Consider the following 19,641-nt stretch of genomic DNA (forward strand, 5'->3'; position numbering starts at 1 on the left):
CACATGGAGAGTAGCAATTGGAGTATAAAAGCAGCCATAAGCAATGTGTAGACAAGAGGATATGACTATATTCCAATGAACTTTATTTATAAACTAGATTACACTGGCTGAGTTTTCCTTATCAGCCTTAATTTACAGACATCTGATCTAGATAATACTTATCTATGTCTGATAACACCACAATAAAAGAAACACCAAGTTATGTGCTTCCTAAGGGATATAGATAGATAGATAGATAGATAGATAGATAGATAGATAGATAGATAGATAGATACATCTTTTTAAAAGTAGATTTGCTCAAGTGGCCACCAGTAACGTCTCCATTGTGAGACTTTTTTTTACTATTTTTGACATACCAAATGCACCACGGGTAGCTTCCCAAGCTCTCCCATGCGGGCGAGATACTCTTGGTAGCTTGCCGGGCTCTCTGAGAGGGGCAGAGGAATAGAACCCAGGTCGGTCACGTCCAAGGCGAACGCCCTACTGTTGTGCTATTTCTCTAGGTATGATAAATAGTATTTAACCAATTTATCATGTTTAATAAATATCTGGTATGAAACTGATCATTATAATCAATTCCATACCAATCTTTGGTATAGTCTTCTAAAGATTGAGCACAGTTTCAAATTAATACAGTATTAAGGGATCTAAAATTACTTTAATTCCTATTAGAAAAGTAAGTAGAGTTTACCATGTTGATGTCAGTGTATACCACAAATATTATGATTTAGCTCTCACTTAAATCATATTATTATTAGTACAAGAATATAATTAAGCCTCTCTATTTGACTACCACTTTTCCTATGTATCTAAATGAAATAGTTTTAATTGTAGTATTTTATATAATAATAAAAAGAATAGGATTAGTAATTAAAAACCCAGGTATAGGTGGTTAACAAAATCTAGAATTTGGGGAACTCTAGAAAATAAACAAGTGATTACATAAACCAAAAAATTCAAGAAGAAAATGACTGCCATATATAAATAACCAATAGATTGAAAATAACATGAGCAATATATTAAATAATTTTGATGGGTAAATGTATGTTACCCATTGTTCAATTTTTTGTGTTAGCTTTTTGAAAAGATGGTCACCTGCAATTTCTCCATATATATGCAATTGTTTTCTCCCTATAAAGAGAGAGCAACTAATTTCTTCTATTTTTGAAATCTGAGTTGACTTTAATTTACCCACATAATGTGGTAAAAAATGACACTTTTCTGAGTCTGAACCCAGCATGAGAGGAAAGGAAAGGAGGAAGGGAGGAAGGGAGGAAAGGATGAGGGAAGGAAGGAAAGGAAGGAAGGAAGGAAGGGAGGGAGGGAGGGAGGAAGAGAAGGAGAGAGGGAGGGAGGGAGTGAGGGAGGGAGAAAGGGAACAAGAAAGGGTAAATTAGAGTCAACTCAGATTTCGAAAAAAGAAAAAATTAGTTGCTATCTCTTTATAGGGAGAAAAGAATTGCATAGGTATGGAGAAATTGCAGGTGACTATCTTTTCAATTTGTGAATATTTATAATCAAAACTAATAAAATTGAACAAAGCAAAGAATTAGCTTAGAAACTTTGTTCTAAGGATGAAATTACAGGTATTATGCAGCAATATGACAAGTTAAATTAAATATTTTTTTTGTTCGGGGGGCACACCTGGATGTGCTCAGGGCTTACTCCTAAGCTCTGTACTCAGAGATCATTCCTGGTAGGCTAAAGGGATCATATGGGGTGCTAGTGATTGAGCCCGATTGGATGCACCTAAGGTAAGTGCCTTGACCATTCTACTATCTCTGGTCCCAGGAAGTTTGAGTTCTTGAGTAGCAGAACCTATCAGGTCATCTTGAAAATACCATGAAGAAAAACATCTACTCAGTAAGGCCAATATTTCACCTTTAAGGTGAATTAACATTTCCTGAAAATTAATCTTATGTGAAAAACATATGTGTAACAACTAGGCAATTTTGGCATAAGTTTTCACCATCTTCCTGTTTACTTCTTAGCTTCTCCAAAATGAACCTTTAAGATTGAAATCTGTCTCATACTGAAGCTGAGTTCCTACTCATAGGTAGCATTCCTGGAAGCTCTGTAACTAAGTAATAAAGATAAGTACAACAAGGATAATAATGAGGTACAGAGACAGACTTTACACCTTTATGGTTTATCTTCTAATATGCCATTCATATATTTTTCCTTGCTTGATGATTGAAAGCTCTCTGAGGTTAAAACTGTCTTGATTTTTGTAGCTCCCTATTGCCTAGTGAAGGATGTTGACCCTCAATAAATAGTTAATAAATCACATTTTGTCTCACATTCAGAGCCTCCAGAAATTGAAAAGCAGCCGTAATATTATTCTAGTATGTCATTTTTTAAAGCTCTCAAAAGACTTTGGATTCTGTTTTGTCAGAATTCCTTTTCCAGTAAGCTAGAAAAAAGTGTTAAGGACCTGTTAAGCATCTTGGGTACTTCCTGGCACTTTCTTGTTTTGTTTTCTGTTTTTTTTTTTGAGGGGGGGAGGGCTACATTTTTATCTTTACGGACTTGGCTTATTACCACCTCCTGTTTATGTAATTATATCAGAAAATCCTATCAAATACAGATAAAACCAAAAAATTATTCTAGGCACAATCTGTGATCTTATCTTGCTGCTAATTTATAATTCTGAAGTAGAGCTGTGAACATCTCTCCTATATCCCGCTCCCCCTTTTATTCCTTGCTTCATTTCTATCCTTCACATAGCCTCTGTTTTCTTGGTTGTTATGAGGTTTTGTATTTTACCACTTGCTATAGATTTTAGTACAGATTCAACTCTCCTTTCTGAGCTTTCTACAAAATTTCTGATTGTAATATAGTAGACCAGTAATTAAGTACTGATTTAGGGAGTGATTTTTCTTTTGTCCCATTTCATCAAGGAGGGAAAAAATACAGTCACAGCATCAATCTGTAGGGCCATATGGTGTGAATATAAGGTTTTCATTAGAAACTTTTCATCCACCATTCGTGAACCATTTTATCAACCCTTGGAATTTTCTCTAGCTTTGTCAAGGCTTCCCATAGGGATCTCCATACTGCCTTAATGGTTCGAAGACATCGGATAATGCACAGGATAAAGGTTTCCTTACATCTTCACATGTGTACTCTATCTAGCCTTTGGGTCCAGGTAAAACTCCAGTGCGGGCGCTAGTTTGAAATCTGAAACTCCCACACATCTGCTGTGGACACTGACTATAGCAGAGAAAGTGACCCTCTCCAAGTTTTATTTGAGTCATAAAAATTCATGCTGAGCACCACCTCTTTAAGATTCTGTGCCATTAAATGTGGCTAGATCCAGAGTACACTCTGGAGGAAGCCAGAAAGGACATTAAAATGCTTAGTCTATGACACACTTCCTTATTTTTGTCATTTTGACATTTATGTGTTGTTTCATTAGGGATTTTTAAGAGAAGACCCTTTTTCGGCAGGAACTTTTCCCCAGATCTCCATAAGAATCAACAGTTTATAATCAAACAGCTGTCTGGTTTGCATTTCCACTGAGCTAGACCACCTGCCGGCTGTTAACCTCTGCAAGGTTATTATGATACAATTGTTGTTGTTTGTTTTAAAAGTTTCAGAGCTCAAGGAAAATATTAGTAACGAGTTACTTAACCTGGAGTGTTTACTGTTCCCACTCAACTTGCAGATGGTGTTCCAGTGGCCAGCGGCGAGAGGGAGGGCTCATCTGAGGCCAACACTATTTTGCACTTGTTTTGGAGACGAACCATAAAAATAGGCTTGGCAATGAGGAAGACAGCCTTTGGGAGGAGATGCTGGCAGCATTACAAAAGCATTTTAAAAGGAAACATAACCGTTTCTGATGACTGAAGCTGAGGGCACAATCTCCGCAATAACCCTTAGTTCAACGAAGTGAACTTGAAGCTGAGGTTGGTAGAGCAGAGGAACGTTTTACCACATTTGGTTCAAGCTCTGCATTTCGAGTCTTGCTCCCCATCTACCTTCTTCTCTTTTATGCCCCTCCCTTTGGATAGTGGAAATGATGGCTGCAAATTTTCTCCAGTGGCCACAAGGGTAAAATTTTCTAGGCCCAATAAAAAAGAAATGCAGTCCTTTGGACGTCCTTGTGTAGGCTCTGATTATTAGGCAGTCTGTCTCTCCTAGGTGGTGATAGCCTACAGTGTGAGTAACATTGCAGAGGTGAGAAGGACTCTGCTGCATAAAGGGGGCAGGGAAGAGGTTCCTCTGACCAGATTAATGACCACAGAAAACGGGAACTTAATGGGAAGGTCTTCTTAAGGAATCGGATTTTGTTGATTTCATTTCCTTTTTCTTTCCCAATGCCTAGAACAGAGGCCAGTCCGTGGTGAGCCAGTTTTAAGTGAAAGGCAGGATAAAAGAATGGATTCTTTTTTTTTCATTACTTTGTTTCTAGTCACCTTCTTCATATGGATGATCCAAGAGAAAATGGTATTGTGGTCAGTAAGTATGGTTGATTCTCACACATCTTGCAAAGCTGCCAAAATTATTTCTGTTCATGAATTTCAAAGCAGTTAAGGTGAGACTTTAGGCAGAATACTGTCTAGATGCTGACTTGAATGGTTTATGAGATTACAATGGGCTGAAGTCAGGGTGGCCAGATAGAATTGATGTTGACACTGGATTATGTCTATTTCTGCTGTGTGGCCTTGGGCAATCATTTAGCCTCTCTGATTCTGTTTCTTCATATTTAAAGGAATGCAATGTTATTTGCCCCACAGATTTTCATATTTGGTATTTTTTAACATGAAGTCTGGCACAGGAGAGAGGGACAATAAGTTATAGTTGTTGATATTGGTATATTACTAAATAATACTGTTAAAATACATAATATTATTATCACTGCTTGTTTCTCATACTCACCACTGAAGAAATAACTCCCCATGGCCACTAATATCTTGTGACAGAAGTTGGTCAAGATTTAATCTTTTTCATCTCCACTAGCAACTGTTATATAATATAGGCCAAATCGTTTTACTTCTGAATTTTACATTTCTCATTTTTAAAGTGAGGGAAATGAATTACATTGACTCTAATGGGGGACACATTCAAAGAAGGAGAACTATGAAAAGACTATTTTGCAAAGTTTTTATAATTCTATGATAAGAGGCTACTTGATCAAATATCATTTAGAGGTCAGTGGCATTATTCATTTTAACTCAGCACATCTTTTAATATCCAGTATGTGCCAGCCACAGTGCTGAGTACTAGTATGTACAAAAAATGACTTTGCTCTTTTCAAGAGATTTTAATCTATTAAGAATCCTGTCTCATTAGTTAGTCTTGTGATAGTACCATTTCATTTTCTCATTGTTGGCATCTTTATAAAGGATCTGGTGAACACCTGGTTTGGAATGTTTCCCTCCTTCACAATTTAGAGTTGGCAGCAGGCTGTATTATTTTATTTTTTACGATTATGTATGAACCATTGTCGGAGACTCAAGAAGTCAATGTCTCTGTCATCTCCTACCATACTATGAAAAGTGGCAGTGAAGTTTTTTTATTCTTTTGGAAGTTTAACAATAGTCTTAGCATCTACCATGTGTCATGTGATCAGGAGGACATTTAATATAGCTTAGGATGGAGATACCTTGAGAGATCATTCATTTCTTCTCCACCTACATATCTTTAGCACCAAACAACTGGCATTGGAAGGTGCCATAATAATTTGTTCAAAAATGACTGAAATAAGCCAAATGGCCAAGTTGAGCCAACCTCTCCAGAATGCCTTCCTTCTAGACCTTTTCACATTGCCTCCAAAAGTGTTCCTTTCAACATTAATTGTTTTTTTTATACATTCTCAATCACTTCCATAACCCAATGTCTATTTCAGTAAGTTTAAACCCGAATTTTATTTTTGAGGCACATAACTTTTTTTGAAGGTCATTTTTACCACCCCACATAATATGACTAGTATGTGGAGTACCACTAGCATCCTCTTTACTCCCTTTCAAACTATGATCTTTCTGCTATGTATATATGTATGTGATGTGCATGTGTATGCACAAGTGTGTGTATATACACATACATATATGCATATATTCTTTCTTCATAGGTTTGCAGCATTCAATTTTATTGCATTTTTCACCTTTTGACTCATTCTTTCTGTATCACTGAGAACACTGACATTTGGTTCATTCTTCTGTATTTCAAGTTCAGTATCTTCCATTATTCTGGATGAAAACATTCTCTATATGATGCCACCATATTACTCTGGCTTCTTCAGTTCCTCAGTCACTTCAATTCATTATTGCAACTCCACTTCCATTCATGATTCCCCCTCCCTCCCATGGCTTCGCACTCTAATTTGGTGTCACTCTCTACTGCTATGCTGACTAAACCAGTTTCATTATACAATTTAACATTTCATTCCTGTCTTCATTCCTGTGTAAGTTTGTTGTCCCTCTCATATCAGGTCTTTAGTATTTCAAAGTTTTCTAGATCTCTAGTTTCTCTTATATTCAGGCGGTTTTACTCACCGTGGCCCCAGGATCTACTTTCAACCATATTGTTGTAAGCATCTTCCACTCTTCTGGCTCATTAGCCTTTGATCACATATGGCAAGTAAGCCACATCTTAACTGTATAACTTTGGTTCACTGTTTTCTTCATGTCAGGTTGCTAAATGGACCATTTGCTAAATGGAAAGTTTACAATATCAATATACATAAAAGCATCCTTTCTCTCTTCCCAAATATTCTTTTTACCTTTATATTAATGAAAGACATGTTTGCGTGTCCTAGCCACCTATCTTCTTTCTCTGAGTAGATGAACTCATGTCTTGTGGTTTCAGAGAGAAATGGAAGGCATAGGATAGCAACTCCCTGGCTGTAGGTATAATACAGTGGGGAATTGTGCCGTTGCACAAGTAGATCCAGGCTCAATCTCTGGCAGCACATATGGTCCCCTGCCAGAAGTGATCCCTGAGCACAGAACCAAGAGTAAGTTCTGAGCACAGGTGTTCCCCGTCCAGACAAAAAGAAAGTAACTCAATTTTACTTACAACCAACTTTATGTGCATAAATTATGTCTATTTTTTCTTCTACTAAAGCTTCATTTTCATTGCTGCTAGAGAAACATTTATGAAGTTCAAATGCGATTACACTGCCTTGTGCCTAATTCAGTTCAAAACTTTCTCTTTTGCCCAAGAAAACTCTTCAGGTTTTTTTGTAAGACCAGAAATGTTTATATTGCATTAACTTTAGTTTATTTTCTGGTTATTTTCATGTATCTATTATCCAGAACTTAGCTCCTACATTCCAGCTATGCACACTTAAATATACTCTATGTACCTATCTACTTCTAGGCTTTACACATCCTGCCTAGAATTCTCTCTTCTGCTTCTCATCACTTTTGTCCAGCTAGCTTCTGTTCATCTTTAAAGTCATAATATCTTTTGGAAACACTTCTACAAGTGTGCCCAAAGTGCCAATTTTATCTACTTTTCACTTGTTCTCTGAATTTTAGCAATTATTACTATTACTGTGTATATTTTCTTTTGTTTTTGGACCACTCCCAGTGAAGCAGAGGACTATACTCCTGGCTCTGCGATTAAGAATTGTTTCTGGTGGGGCTCTGTGGGATATCACCTTGATTTCTCTATGCTTTGTTCTGCACAAATTCCTTAATAGTATCTTTGAAGTCCAGAATATCTCTTTATTGTGTCCAAAAAGATTTTAACTTGTATATATAAGTCTATTTTATTATTATAACCATTGTTTTTTATTTTTAAGATGTCTAGTTGTTTTTAATTATCCTATTTGTTTTTTCATTGTTTCTATATATTTTTGTTTTATAATTTCTTGTTCTTTTTTTTTCTTTTTAACTGGTGGATACTTAGTGGTGCTTGGTGGCCCAGGACTTCCCCTGGTGGACCTCAGTTCTGACAGTGTTTGATAGATATTTCTTCTACCATTTGAGAAAAAATCCTGGGCACATCTTCTCTCTTTCAGAGACGATTATTTCATTTTCAGTTAGGTACATTAAGTAAACTTATCATAAAATCTTTGTCATGCTGTTCCATAAAGTCAATTTATAAGGCATGAATTCCCATTCCCTAGTGCTATTTTCAGATGCTTTTCTTAGTACTATATTATCTTGTATATTGAACTTTGTTGTATAGACAATTTGAGTTGATCCTCCCTGACTATGTTTCTCTCTTCATTGATCCTGTCTTTTAACTAGTCACTTTAATACCTCTACTTTGCCTTCACTACAAAGTTTATGATAAGATCTTACAATACTGGCATTTAAAAATTTTTGATTTACAATTTTACAAACAGTTTTGTTGTTGTTGTTGTTGCTGTTTGTTTGTTTGGGTTGTACATGGCAATGCTCAGAGGTTACTACTGACTCTGTATTCAGGAATTGCTTGTGGTGGTGCTGAGTTACCATGTGAGATGCTGGGGATCGAACTGGGTCAGCCATGTGTAAGGCAAACACCCTACCTGCTATACTACTGCTTTGTCCCCAATGATACGATTTTATACATACAATATTCCAGCTCCAATTCTCCCCACCAGAATGTCCTTTTGCTTCCACCACTGTCTCAGACTGCCCTTTCTCCATCTCCATCACTGCCATGGGAATAGTATTTTGTGCTTCTCAAAATTATACTGGGGATGACATATCTGGACACATCATCAATGGATATCTTAGTTCTTATTTGTGAAGAGGAATAGGCTTCTACCCAGTTTCTTAAGTCCCATAGCCAGAGATTGAGGCAAAATAGGGCAGTATTCTCCCAGTTCCAATACATAGTTTTATTTTCAACATTCATCAAACTTCAGTTCATTTCCTAACTTCAACCTCTCATTTTATGTGGACCTAAGTTTTGTCTCCAATGTTTGCTTCTAGACCTGAAAACCAGTTGGTCAGTTGTTTCAGTCTAGTTCACTTCTTTTTAATTCTGGTGTGGAAATGTTTACTTTATTAAACTCATTTATGAATTTATATTATTTATAAACTCTTAGAGATTACATGAAATGATGTTACTCCTTACCACCTTGACTCAATACATAGTTTTTTGATTTAACTGTCAAAAACTGCAGCCACTATATTGCCAGTGCTAAAAATGAGTTATTGCTAGTGAAATGTTAATGAAAAAAATCATAACAATGAAGTGATATGTATAATCTCTGAGTGGCAAGGGGGGCCTCGATGGCTCTCCCTCTCGCTGACTGGGTTGGGAGGTCTCGGGTGGCTCTCCCAGCCAGGGCGGCCCATGCCATGGAGCAGACGGAGGAGGAAATGAGGGCCAAGCCGGTTGGTTGATCAGTTGCTGTTTATTCCATTCTCCCTATACGCCTGTTCGAATCTCTCTGAGCCCCCCATTCAATTCTCACACTGCCCCTCATTCCCAACTCATCCTGTCTCTCCCTTTCATCTCCCCACGCTCCATCTTGCTCCCTGCTGTCTCTCCTCACCCCCAACTTTCTAGTCTCTCCCCCTCTCACACTGGGGGTCAAAGCTACACCCAGTCAGGTAGCAAAAACAACATAAGAAAGTCCTTCCTGACTGTCTATCAGGCTCAAGCGTGGAAACACCACTAGGGGCAGGCATTCCTCTTCTCCTTAGTCCAATAACTTAATTAACATTTTAATAATAGTTATTTTTGTATGGACACAGTAAGAGATACATTTAGGCTTGCTTGTAGGGAAGCTCTCCTAGGAACATCTCGCCACGGACTCAGAGTACAGTGCTTAGACCAGATTAATCATTCCTAAACCCTAGCAGGGTTCGAATCAAGTTATTACTTTTTTTCTTTTTGCCTTTTGGGTCACACCCAGTGATGCACAGGGATTACTTCTGGCTTTGCACTCAGGAATTACTCCTGGCAATGCTCAGGGGACCATATGGGATGCTGGGGATCATCGAACCCGGGTCAGCTGTGTGCAAGGCAAACACCCTACCCACTGTTCTATTGCTTCAGCCCCAAGTTATTACACTTTGGATCATGACAGCATTTGTCCATGACCGAGCTCTTAACTTATAGCTGAGCATTATGGCACTTTGGCCAGGCCCGTCTTGATGCCAGGGTAGCACATAGCTCACCGCTTGCTCTGGGTCCATCCAGTCACTCATCAGGACCTTGCTTTTGGAGGCGCTAGGAAGTTAGGGCAACTGAGGCTTAAGTTGAGAGAGCAGATGTCCAGGAGGTAAATATCATTGAGAGTCAATTAACTCCCACATTACAAAAGCATAGCATTTACTGTCTTGTGTGCATACAAAAAGGACATTGCTCTGATTTAACTATGCAAAGGACTTGAGAAGTGAAATACAATAATTACAAGTTAACAGAGCACAAAGAATGAGATTACAAATAAACACAGAGGAATGGGGGCACTGTGATTGGAGCAACCCAATAAATCTAAGCTCACTGTGGCAAGGCAGAAATGACAAACCAATGTTATCTTACAGTGATATAATGATAAATAATCACCAAGACATATATTGAAATCAAATTTTACTCTTTATGCAAATTATAATTTCATTTGTTGAAAAGCATGATGGCTTTCAGCATGCATCTCCCATCTACCATAATAGCCGCTTAGTATCTGTATTGCAAACCATAACACCTGAGAGAGAGAGTAAGAGGGAATGTGCCTGCCACAGAGGCAGGGAGTAGGAAGTGGGTGGGGGGGGCAGGAGGGATACTGGGAACATTGGTGATGGAGAATGGCCACTGGTGGAGAAATGGGTACTCTAACATTGTATGACTAAGAAGTAAAAGTTTGTAAGTCTAAAAACAATAATAAAAAATTTTAAAAAGAACAGCATGATAGCATCATATTCAACCATAATTTAATCCATGTATCATATGCTAGCAGGAGCTTTGCATTGATGTTAGTGATGCCTTCATATTTGCAAATTTTTATTTATTTTGTCTCTATTAGATGGCATTAGTTTTTGCACTTGTGAGCAAAGATAAATAGAATTGTATCAATTCCAAGAGCTATCATTACTTTAAGGCATTATTATTATTCTTCCAGTGATATCAACTATAATGTAAAAATAAAGGTAGTTGAAAGGAGTTGAAACAAACACTGTCTGTAGCACTGTAGCACTGTGGCCCTGTTGTTCATGGATTTGATTGAGCGGGCACCAGTAACGTCTCCATTGTGAGACTTGTTACGGTTTTTGGCATATCAAATACACCACTGGTAGTTTGCCAGGCTCTGCAGTGCTCAAACAAACAATGGTGGGGATATTTCTTGATGCCCAGTGATCTGTTCGTGTTAAATGGGAGGTGATACCAATACAACAATGGAGATCTTAACTGAAGCTCAAGTGCTTTGTGACTTAAAAGGCTGCCCTTTGTGTTAGTGGAAAAGTACTTGTGGAAATTACATTGACACGTTCCTGATGCCAGAAAATATAGCAGACCTAAATGTCCACTTGGGTGAGTAGATTCCAGCCATTGCCTTGTGGTGTTCTAATAACTAGAGCCTGTTAAGGAAGATTGTATCTGAATCAGTCAAATAATCTCTGTGATTCCTTTTAATTTTTGCTAATTTGACAAGATTTCAGATACAACAGCTCCTTCTAAATTATGCTCTTCTTTGGGGCCCAGAATAAGAGCTTGCCACTTCTACTGAGAACTTGCCAACAAGTTAAGAGGCAGCTGTCTTTCCTGGGGGAGAAAGTACTATTTAGTGTATGGGATTCTATTGGAAGTATGTGGAGCTTGTTGAGCCTATCACTGTGAGATTTATCTAACCAAGAGGCAGTGAATATGTGTTTGCTATTATTATTAAGAGCTAGCTTGCACCCATTCCAAGCCATGCTAAGTGCTAAAGAACAATTTATATTGCCAGCTAGAATAGTAATATTGTGAGCTTACTGTGATGACAGAGTAATCTTGTTAGCGAGACTACTTTTCTATATTGAAAACATAAAGTATTCTGCATCAAATAATATAATCTACATTTTTGCCTTTCCCTCTTTAATTTGATTATGAACTATTACCATGCTTTGCCATAAAATATGAAAGTTTTACATTTTGATAGTTTTTCAAATGCTGATTTTACTTTCTGTGCAAATACTTCATATCTTTCCAGCATAATTATTTAGCAGCCTTTTCGGGTTAATTATTGTCATTAACAATATGAGTCCTATGAGGGAATATCAATTAAAATATGCACAGCTGAACTTTCAAATGAGTAAATAATTTAGTTTTGGAAAATGACTGGAAACAGCAGGGTAACAGTCAAAAGGGGAACAATTATTTTAATGCTTATTTGACAAATGAGTCATTTTTACAGCAAATTAGATTCTTATCATAGCACCCCTACTGGTTACCACAGGAAAGCTGTTAACATGAGTTTTTAAAATAAAAGCTGTTAAGTTATGCATGCAAAGTTAAGGAAATCATTTGTATGAAGAAAAGGTGATTAGGATATGCATTGTTAGCTGATGGAATACTGCCACTGGGATCTAATTAGGGCCATAAATCACACAAAATGATGTGTGTGTATAGAACTTGAAGCATTGGAGTGATGCATGCCATTGACAGTGAGATGAATTGTTCTACCCACCCTGACTTTCCTGGCTGTCCTTGTCTTTGTGCTGATCAGACCCTAAAGTCTTATTAAAGACAAGATGGAGTGGGGTCTTGATGCTCAGATCACCAGTGTAAAGGATGATAGGAAAATTCCAAGATGGAATGGCATTACTTCCAATTAAGAAAATTTTCAGGAAAAATAGAATTGTGGCCATTATTAGTATAAATAGCCATCAGATGGGTTCCAACTAGGAGGGAACCCTGAGCGCAGAGCCAGGAGTAAGCCCTGCACACTACTGATGAGTGTGGTTCATAAACAAAACAACAAATTTTAACTCAGTGATTCCAGAAACAACAAAAGGGAAGAAGGGAATGAAAAAAGGAGAGAAGGCATTTATAAAAAGCATGGGTAATTTATATGATATGAATAATATATGTTCCAGTCCCTATATCTTGAGCATAAAGTTTAGAATGAACTTTTTTGTAGGATTTTTGAGTTCTGCAATTATATAAAGATGAATAATATAGATGTCTCTAGAAATTATATAAAGATGTATAATGTCTCTGGATAGAGTTTCTAAATGCAGGCACAGAAATTATAGACCAGTCATAAAAATCAAACTAAAAAATAATGTTCCAGGTCAGATCTGCCAAATCAGCATCTCACAGGAAACAGAACTGTGAATTCGTGGGCCCTTTCCAGACCTACTGAGTCCAAATATCTGGGTTTGGGGCAGCCCAACAATTTGTTTTGAAGGCTCTTTGGGTGATTTTGCTGCATGCCCAAGTTTGTAAAGCTCTGATTTTGGCTAGTTCCTGGAAGAACTAAATTGACTCTAATTCTTTCAGGTGATTACCAAAATGATTACAAGTAGTCTCTAGGACATAAGAGCTCTTTTAAGACATTACCCTAGTACCTTCCACTCCCCCCTGCCAATCATTATTAGCTACAGGTGCAACCATCTGTAAGTGCACCTTCAACTTAATGTTTTCAGGGTCTTAATATTTCATGGGTAAATGAGGGTGACACTTTGCATACGGGGAGACACAAATATGTAGATTCGAAAAATTGCCTACCTGTTCTTGATCTCTGAGTTTTAATACTGTGCTTATTTATAGGTAACAAGATACACTATAATTATAGTTTTCTCAAACTTCTTAAAAGTTGCAGCTTATGAACTATCTCCACTTGCACATTTTTCCCCCCATGCAGTGAGTCCCAAACTTCAGATTCAGAAATCTGCCTGAGAAGCTTTTACTAAGAATCTCACTTTAGGTCTAAAGGGTCGACTTGCAGGATCAAAACTTTATGTCAGATTTTCTAAAACTGTATCTTCGGAGCAAGTTGAACTATGTCTCCTATGTTACAATGCCACAATCAAAGGGATTCTGATTTCATATCTTTCTCTTCATTGATAACTATGAACAATTTATTTATAACTTTCTCAAAGTTTCATCCAATCCCATTCTTTTATTGTCTTTATCATTCATAAAATGCTTGAGCTGAATTTTTCTTGAACTAATGTTAATGAAACAACTCCCACCCAATAACTTTACCAAACAAGTTAAGCAGAAAGTTAGAGGTTTGAATCATTAGGGTAGAGTTGAGTTTTGGAGATGGAGAATGAGAGGTCAAGTAGTATATTTTAATATTTACAACTTCTAATTGAGTACGGAGTGGAATTCTATCAAGGCCCCTACGGAAAAAAAACTAAATATGGAAATCACATTTTGGAAAATATTATCTTCAGGTTTTTTTCTTTTGAACAAAGTTTAGTCTGTCCAGTTTGTATTCAACTGGACCTTGATGGTTATAAAATCATCTTTATTTGAAATTTCCTGGAGATAGCATTGCCCTAAGCTGTTCTGGGGTCTATCATAACCAAAATTTTTCCCCAACTGCTTTCAACACAGAAAATATTCCACCAAACAATCACTATATTTACAGTTGGCTAATCTAACATAAGCCAGTTGTAACTTTCATTTCAAAGACTGGAAAAATAAAATTTGGGAATATATATACACACTACCAACTTATGATAGAGTATTCTGATTACTCCTGACCTAGTGTACCACAAAGACTCCCAGGCCTTGGCAAGATCTAGTAACCACAATTATAATAAATATTATTTAAATAGTCAAATTACTAAGATGAATCTCTGAAATCATGCTTTATTATTCGTGTTGTACCAATGAATAACTGAGGTTTAGCTATCCTAGAACTTTCTCTTATTACATCACTGGTTAAAATTTGAACCTGAATTTAGGCCCACATCTGATGACCCTGAAATATATTCATTAAATCACTTTAATGTATATTGATGTGGACATTGGCTTTTGAATAAAGTGAGAACCATAATTCATTCTTTTCCTATCTTATTATTTTCATTTTTTATACTTCAAAATATGTGTTTCATCATGGTTGTAATATAGTGTAAAGAGACTGTTTTTTTTTCCCAAAGTAGTAGGAGTTTTATTCTAGTATACTAGGGTCAACTATCTCACCCACAGAGTGGTCTCTTGATAGTGACCCCGACTTCAGACAGCAAGCAGTTTATATAGGGTTTGATATATAAGCAGTACATGCCTTATTGTTTCAGAAAACAATTTTAGTTACCAAACAAAGGTGTTTTGGCAAGTGTCTAGGGTAACAGTGGTTAGGCAAAAATTAAACAATAATCTCCAGTATCAGTACCAATTTTATGATTACATAGACTTCTTGTTCTTTTAGGGCTAACAAAAAGCAACTTTTGGGGCATTGTGAGAATTGATTAATTGAGCCCACTTTCTGAGCCCAGGAACTTTCCCAGGTGGGTTTGGGTTTGCTCGTTACACATTAATTTTACTGCTGGGAAACTGAGTCTTTCAGTTCCAGGAACTGAACCTGAAGCCTACCTGATTTTTCTCATTTCTGCCGCCTGTCATGGCATCAGTTTTGCCCTTACATTCTCCCCATTTTCTTTTGCCTCCAAGAGTAATCATACTCTTGCATGTTTAACTATAATAGAGACTGTTTTAATGACAAGTGTTGTAGAGATTAACACAAAGTGGGACTGCATAGTTAGAGCCATTCATATACACATAAAGATAATATAATCTTAAAAGTCAATCATTTTCTACCCCTAGCAGTTTTTTCACTAGAAATGAACTTTTGAAGGCCTAAGAATTTTGTCATTTGTTTTTTAATTTATTAACAAATTATGATTTATACAGTTACTCATCCCTCTTGGAAAGCCTGGCAAACTACCGAGAGTATCGAGCCCGAGAGGCAGAGCCTGGCAAGCTACCCGTGCGTATAGGATATGCCAAAAACAGTAACAATAAGTCTCTCAATGAGAGACGTTACTGGTGCCCGCTCGAACAAATCGATGAGCGACGGGATGACAGTGACAGTGACAGTTACTCATGGACTGGAGAAATAGTACAGCCGGTAGGGCATTTGCCTTGCATGCGGCTAACCTGGGTTAGATTCCTCCGCCCCTCTCGGAGAGCCCAGCAAACTACAGAGTATCTCATTCACATGGCAGAGCCTGGCTAGCTACCTGTGGCATATTCGATATGCCAAAAAAACCGTAATAAGTCTCACAATGAAGACATTACTGGTGCCCGCTTAAGCAAATCGATGAGCAACAGTATGACAGTGACAGTGATAGCTACTCATAATTGTGTTTTAGACATATAATATTTCAGAACCAATCATCACAATAAAATTATAAAATTTCTGTAACTTGGAAAGTGTCACATTTTTACATTTATAAATTTCTTAACTCACTCAGGTTCTTTGAAAGAAGATGCAGCCATATAAGCACAGCAACCTTTATAGGATGGTGCTTTGATGGAAGAAGTTGAATTCACAAAGAATTCTGGACGTTATTAAAATAAGGACTAGTGCTATAAATATTAATTCCTATCACCTCAAACATTATGAGAATGTGCTCTTAAAGACCTTTCTGTCAGAGGCAGTGCTCTTTTAGCAGTTGGCAAAGCTAATGAATATATACTGGGAGACCAAACATTTGGATTTGGGAAAGGCATTCAAGGAAAGAATTGCAGAATGATCCTAATACTGTATTTGTCTTTTTCTTCTGTCTCTTGGCTCTTGCTGTCAATCTCTCATGCCATACTTCCAACTCAGGTCTCATTTCCAGCATGAAGACTTCCAAGATCCTATGAATACTGTGACAGAAGAGTTGAATTCTTTTGATCCTTCATTTGTTCCTTCTTGCCTTCTTTTTTTGATTCTCCTTCCTTCTACTCCTTATATATTTTTCTTCTAGCTTTTCTCCCTCTAATTTTTTATTTAAGTGAACTTTTAGGGATATCTTTTTTAAAATTCACTGTGTCACTCTATCACTGTCATCCCGTTGCTCATCAATTTGCTCGAGCAGGCACCAGTAACGTCCTCATTGTGAGACTTGTTGTTACTGTTTTTGGCATGTTGAATATGCCACCGGGAGCTTGCCAGGCTTTGCTGTGAGGGTGGGATACTCTTGGTAGCTTGCCGGGCTCTCCGAGAGGGACGAAAAGAATAGAACCCGGATTGGCTGCGTGCAAGGCAAACACCCTACCCGATGTTTAAAGAAAAAGTTGTACAACTATAGTAAGAGCTATTCTTGTTGTAGGCAAGGCAGCTCTTCCCATGACAAAGGCAAGGACAGATACAGGTATAGGGGAGTTTATAATTAAGTGGGAAAGCATAAAGTTGAGCTTTTTAAAAATTATAATAGAAAAATTGCTCCCTCCATAAGCACTACTTTGATATGACTCCAACCCAATAAACAGTTGTGCTATGGAATGTGAGCTACTCAGCAATGGTTTGATTTCAAAAAGTTTGATCTACAACATATTCTGTTAATTAAATCAATAGTTTCTAAACAAATATTTGATTTTCAATTCTGTACAGAGAACTTTGGTTTTCTAAAGTGGATGACATTGGAGGAACTATACACGAGAGGCAATGGTTACTTCAGTACAACTGGGTGTATGTGTGGGAGATAGGAGAGGCTGTTGTCACTAAGTAAAAATAATAGAGCATGGTTAAAGTGATAGTATAGCTAGGGTGGGACACTTGCCTTGCACTCAGCTAGCTCAGGTTCAAACCCTGGAAATCCTTATGGTCACTCAAACCCAGCCTGGAGTTATCCTTGAGCACATAGCCAGGAATAAACCCTGAGCACCTTTGTGTGTGGCCAAAAGACAATTAACCAGCAAACCAAAAAGTAACGGGTAGTGGAAGCATAAAGAAAAGAAATTATTTTTTCAAACATTCATAATTTTTTTAAGTTTTTGTCAGTGAAACACCATGTAGTACAGTTGTAGACTTACAAACTTTCATGCTTGTGTTTTAGTTATACAATGATTGAGTACCCATTCCTCCACCAGTGCCCATTCAAACATTCATATGTTTTATCCTCTATGTAACATAAAGTTAAAATTATAGTGATTTTGTTCTAAACAAACACACAGAAATCAAATTATAACTGATCAATGGCCATATACAGGTCTTAATAAGCATTGGCAGGCAAGCATGTTGCATGTTGTAAGGAAGTCCAGCATTCATCAACAGGAATGAGTGTGTGTAATGCCTTGCTTACAGTATGATACTATAAATAGAAGGCATGTATGAAATCTAATTTAGATTGTTGCTGAATTGTGCAACAAGCAGTTAAGCATAGTGTGAGTTCAATAAGTACTTAAAAATTTTAATTTATATCTTATACCTTCAGTCATTACAGATTATAACTCACATGCAATCAAATTTTATTATTATTTCAATAAAATGGAAATGTATTGTTTTATACATTTTCTTACATATCTACCAAATATTTCTATGCCTTACAGTGTTAATAATCATAAAATTAAAGCAGGCTTGTGTCAGTACAGTACTATTTGAAGTGTATAGGTATTATATTTGTCATATTTTTATTAAAGTATTAATTAAAATAGAATTATGAAGCCATTTAAAGGAGAAGAAAAGATAGCTTATGTTACCAAACTTGTTGACTCTCTTTCCTAAAATATATATGGTCATATTCATTTATTTCCTAATCATTAAACATTACAAAATTAGTGCCAATATGAGTAAAACACAGCAAATTTTACAGGAGAATAAGTCACTTAGAACTTCATTCTTCAAAATAACTACTGATATTGACCTTTGTTTACTGCCCACTGGTCCCCCATAGAGTCAGTGGTGCAGGGGAGCAGGATGAAAACTGGGTCACTGATAAAGGGAAGTGGTAAAAGGATTGTTGTTGGAACATTATTCTCTTGAAACAGACATAATTTTGTAATACACCATGGTTCAATAGAAAACAAAGGAAAAAATTGTTAACCATTAGTATTTATTTATATTTATCAAATTGCGCTAAATTGTTAGTAAGAAAAATTATTTAACTAAAGGAAAACTAAATAAAAGCTATTAACTTATTTTAGTTATACATTGATATACCTTTAAAAGTTAATTATTTGTTGATAAATTTAATTTAATATTTGACATTTCAATTTTAAATATATATATCTAATGCTGATCAAAAACTTTAATCCAGTTTACATTTGATTAATATTTTAGTTTGCTATTTGCCTAATGACATTAAAAACCACTGTATATTTGATATTGTGAACACTATTGTAATATCATACATGTTATAAAATATTTTTATTCTGGTGAGAGTAATTTTACTTTTTCTATTATATAGATTTTTTTATATCTTGATAGTTTTGTACTCAATTATGATAAATACATAAACATTTAAAAAGACAATATAATGGTTGAATAAAGGGGAAAAATATAGCCAATACAGTCAATATTGATTACTCTAAATAGTTTTATCAGTCATGTACAAACAATAAATTACTTATGTGATTGATTTGCAAAATGTTTTATCAAACAAAACTGAAAATGAAGCCTTCAAAACCACACAAGAAATTTGTTAAATTATGCTTATAAGAAAGGTAAGGATTAATGCTATTTTTAAGCACTTAAATTTTTTTGAGACAGTAGATATTGGTCGAAATTCTTTTCAATAATATCCGAACAAGATGATAATGAATTGTGTGATTCTTTAAAATATTTTGTAACTGATTGCTAAGTTGGAAATTGTGTAATGTTGGTGGAAAATT

Source organism: Sorex araneus, chromosome X, assembly GCF_027595985.1.
Source record: "Sorex araneus isolate mSorAra2 chromosome X, mSorAra2.pri, whole genome shotgun sequence".
NCBI lineage: Eukaryota > Metazoa > Chordata > Mammalia > Eulipotyphla > Soricidae > Sorex > Sorex araneus.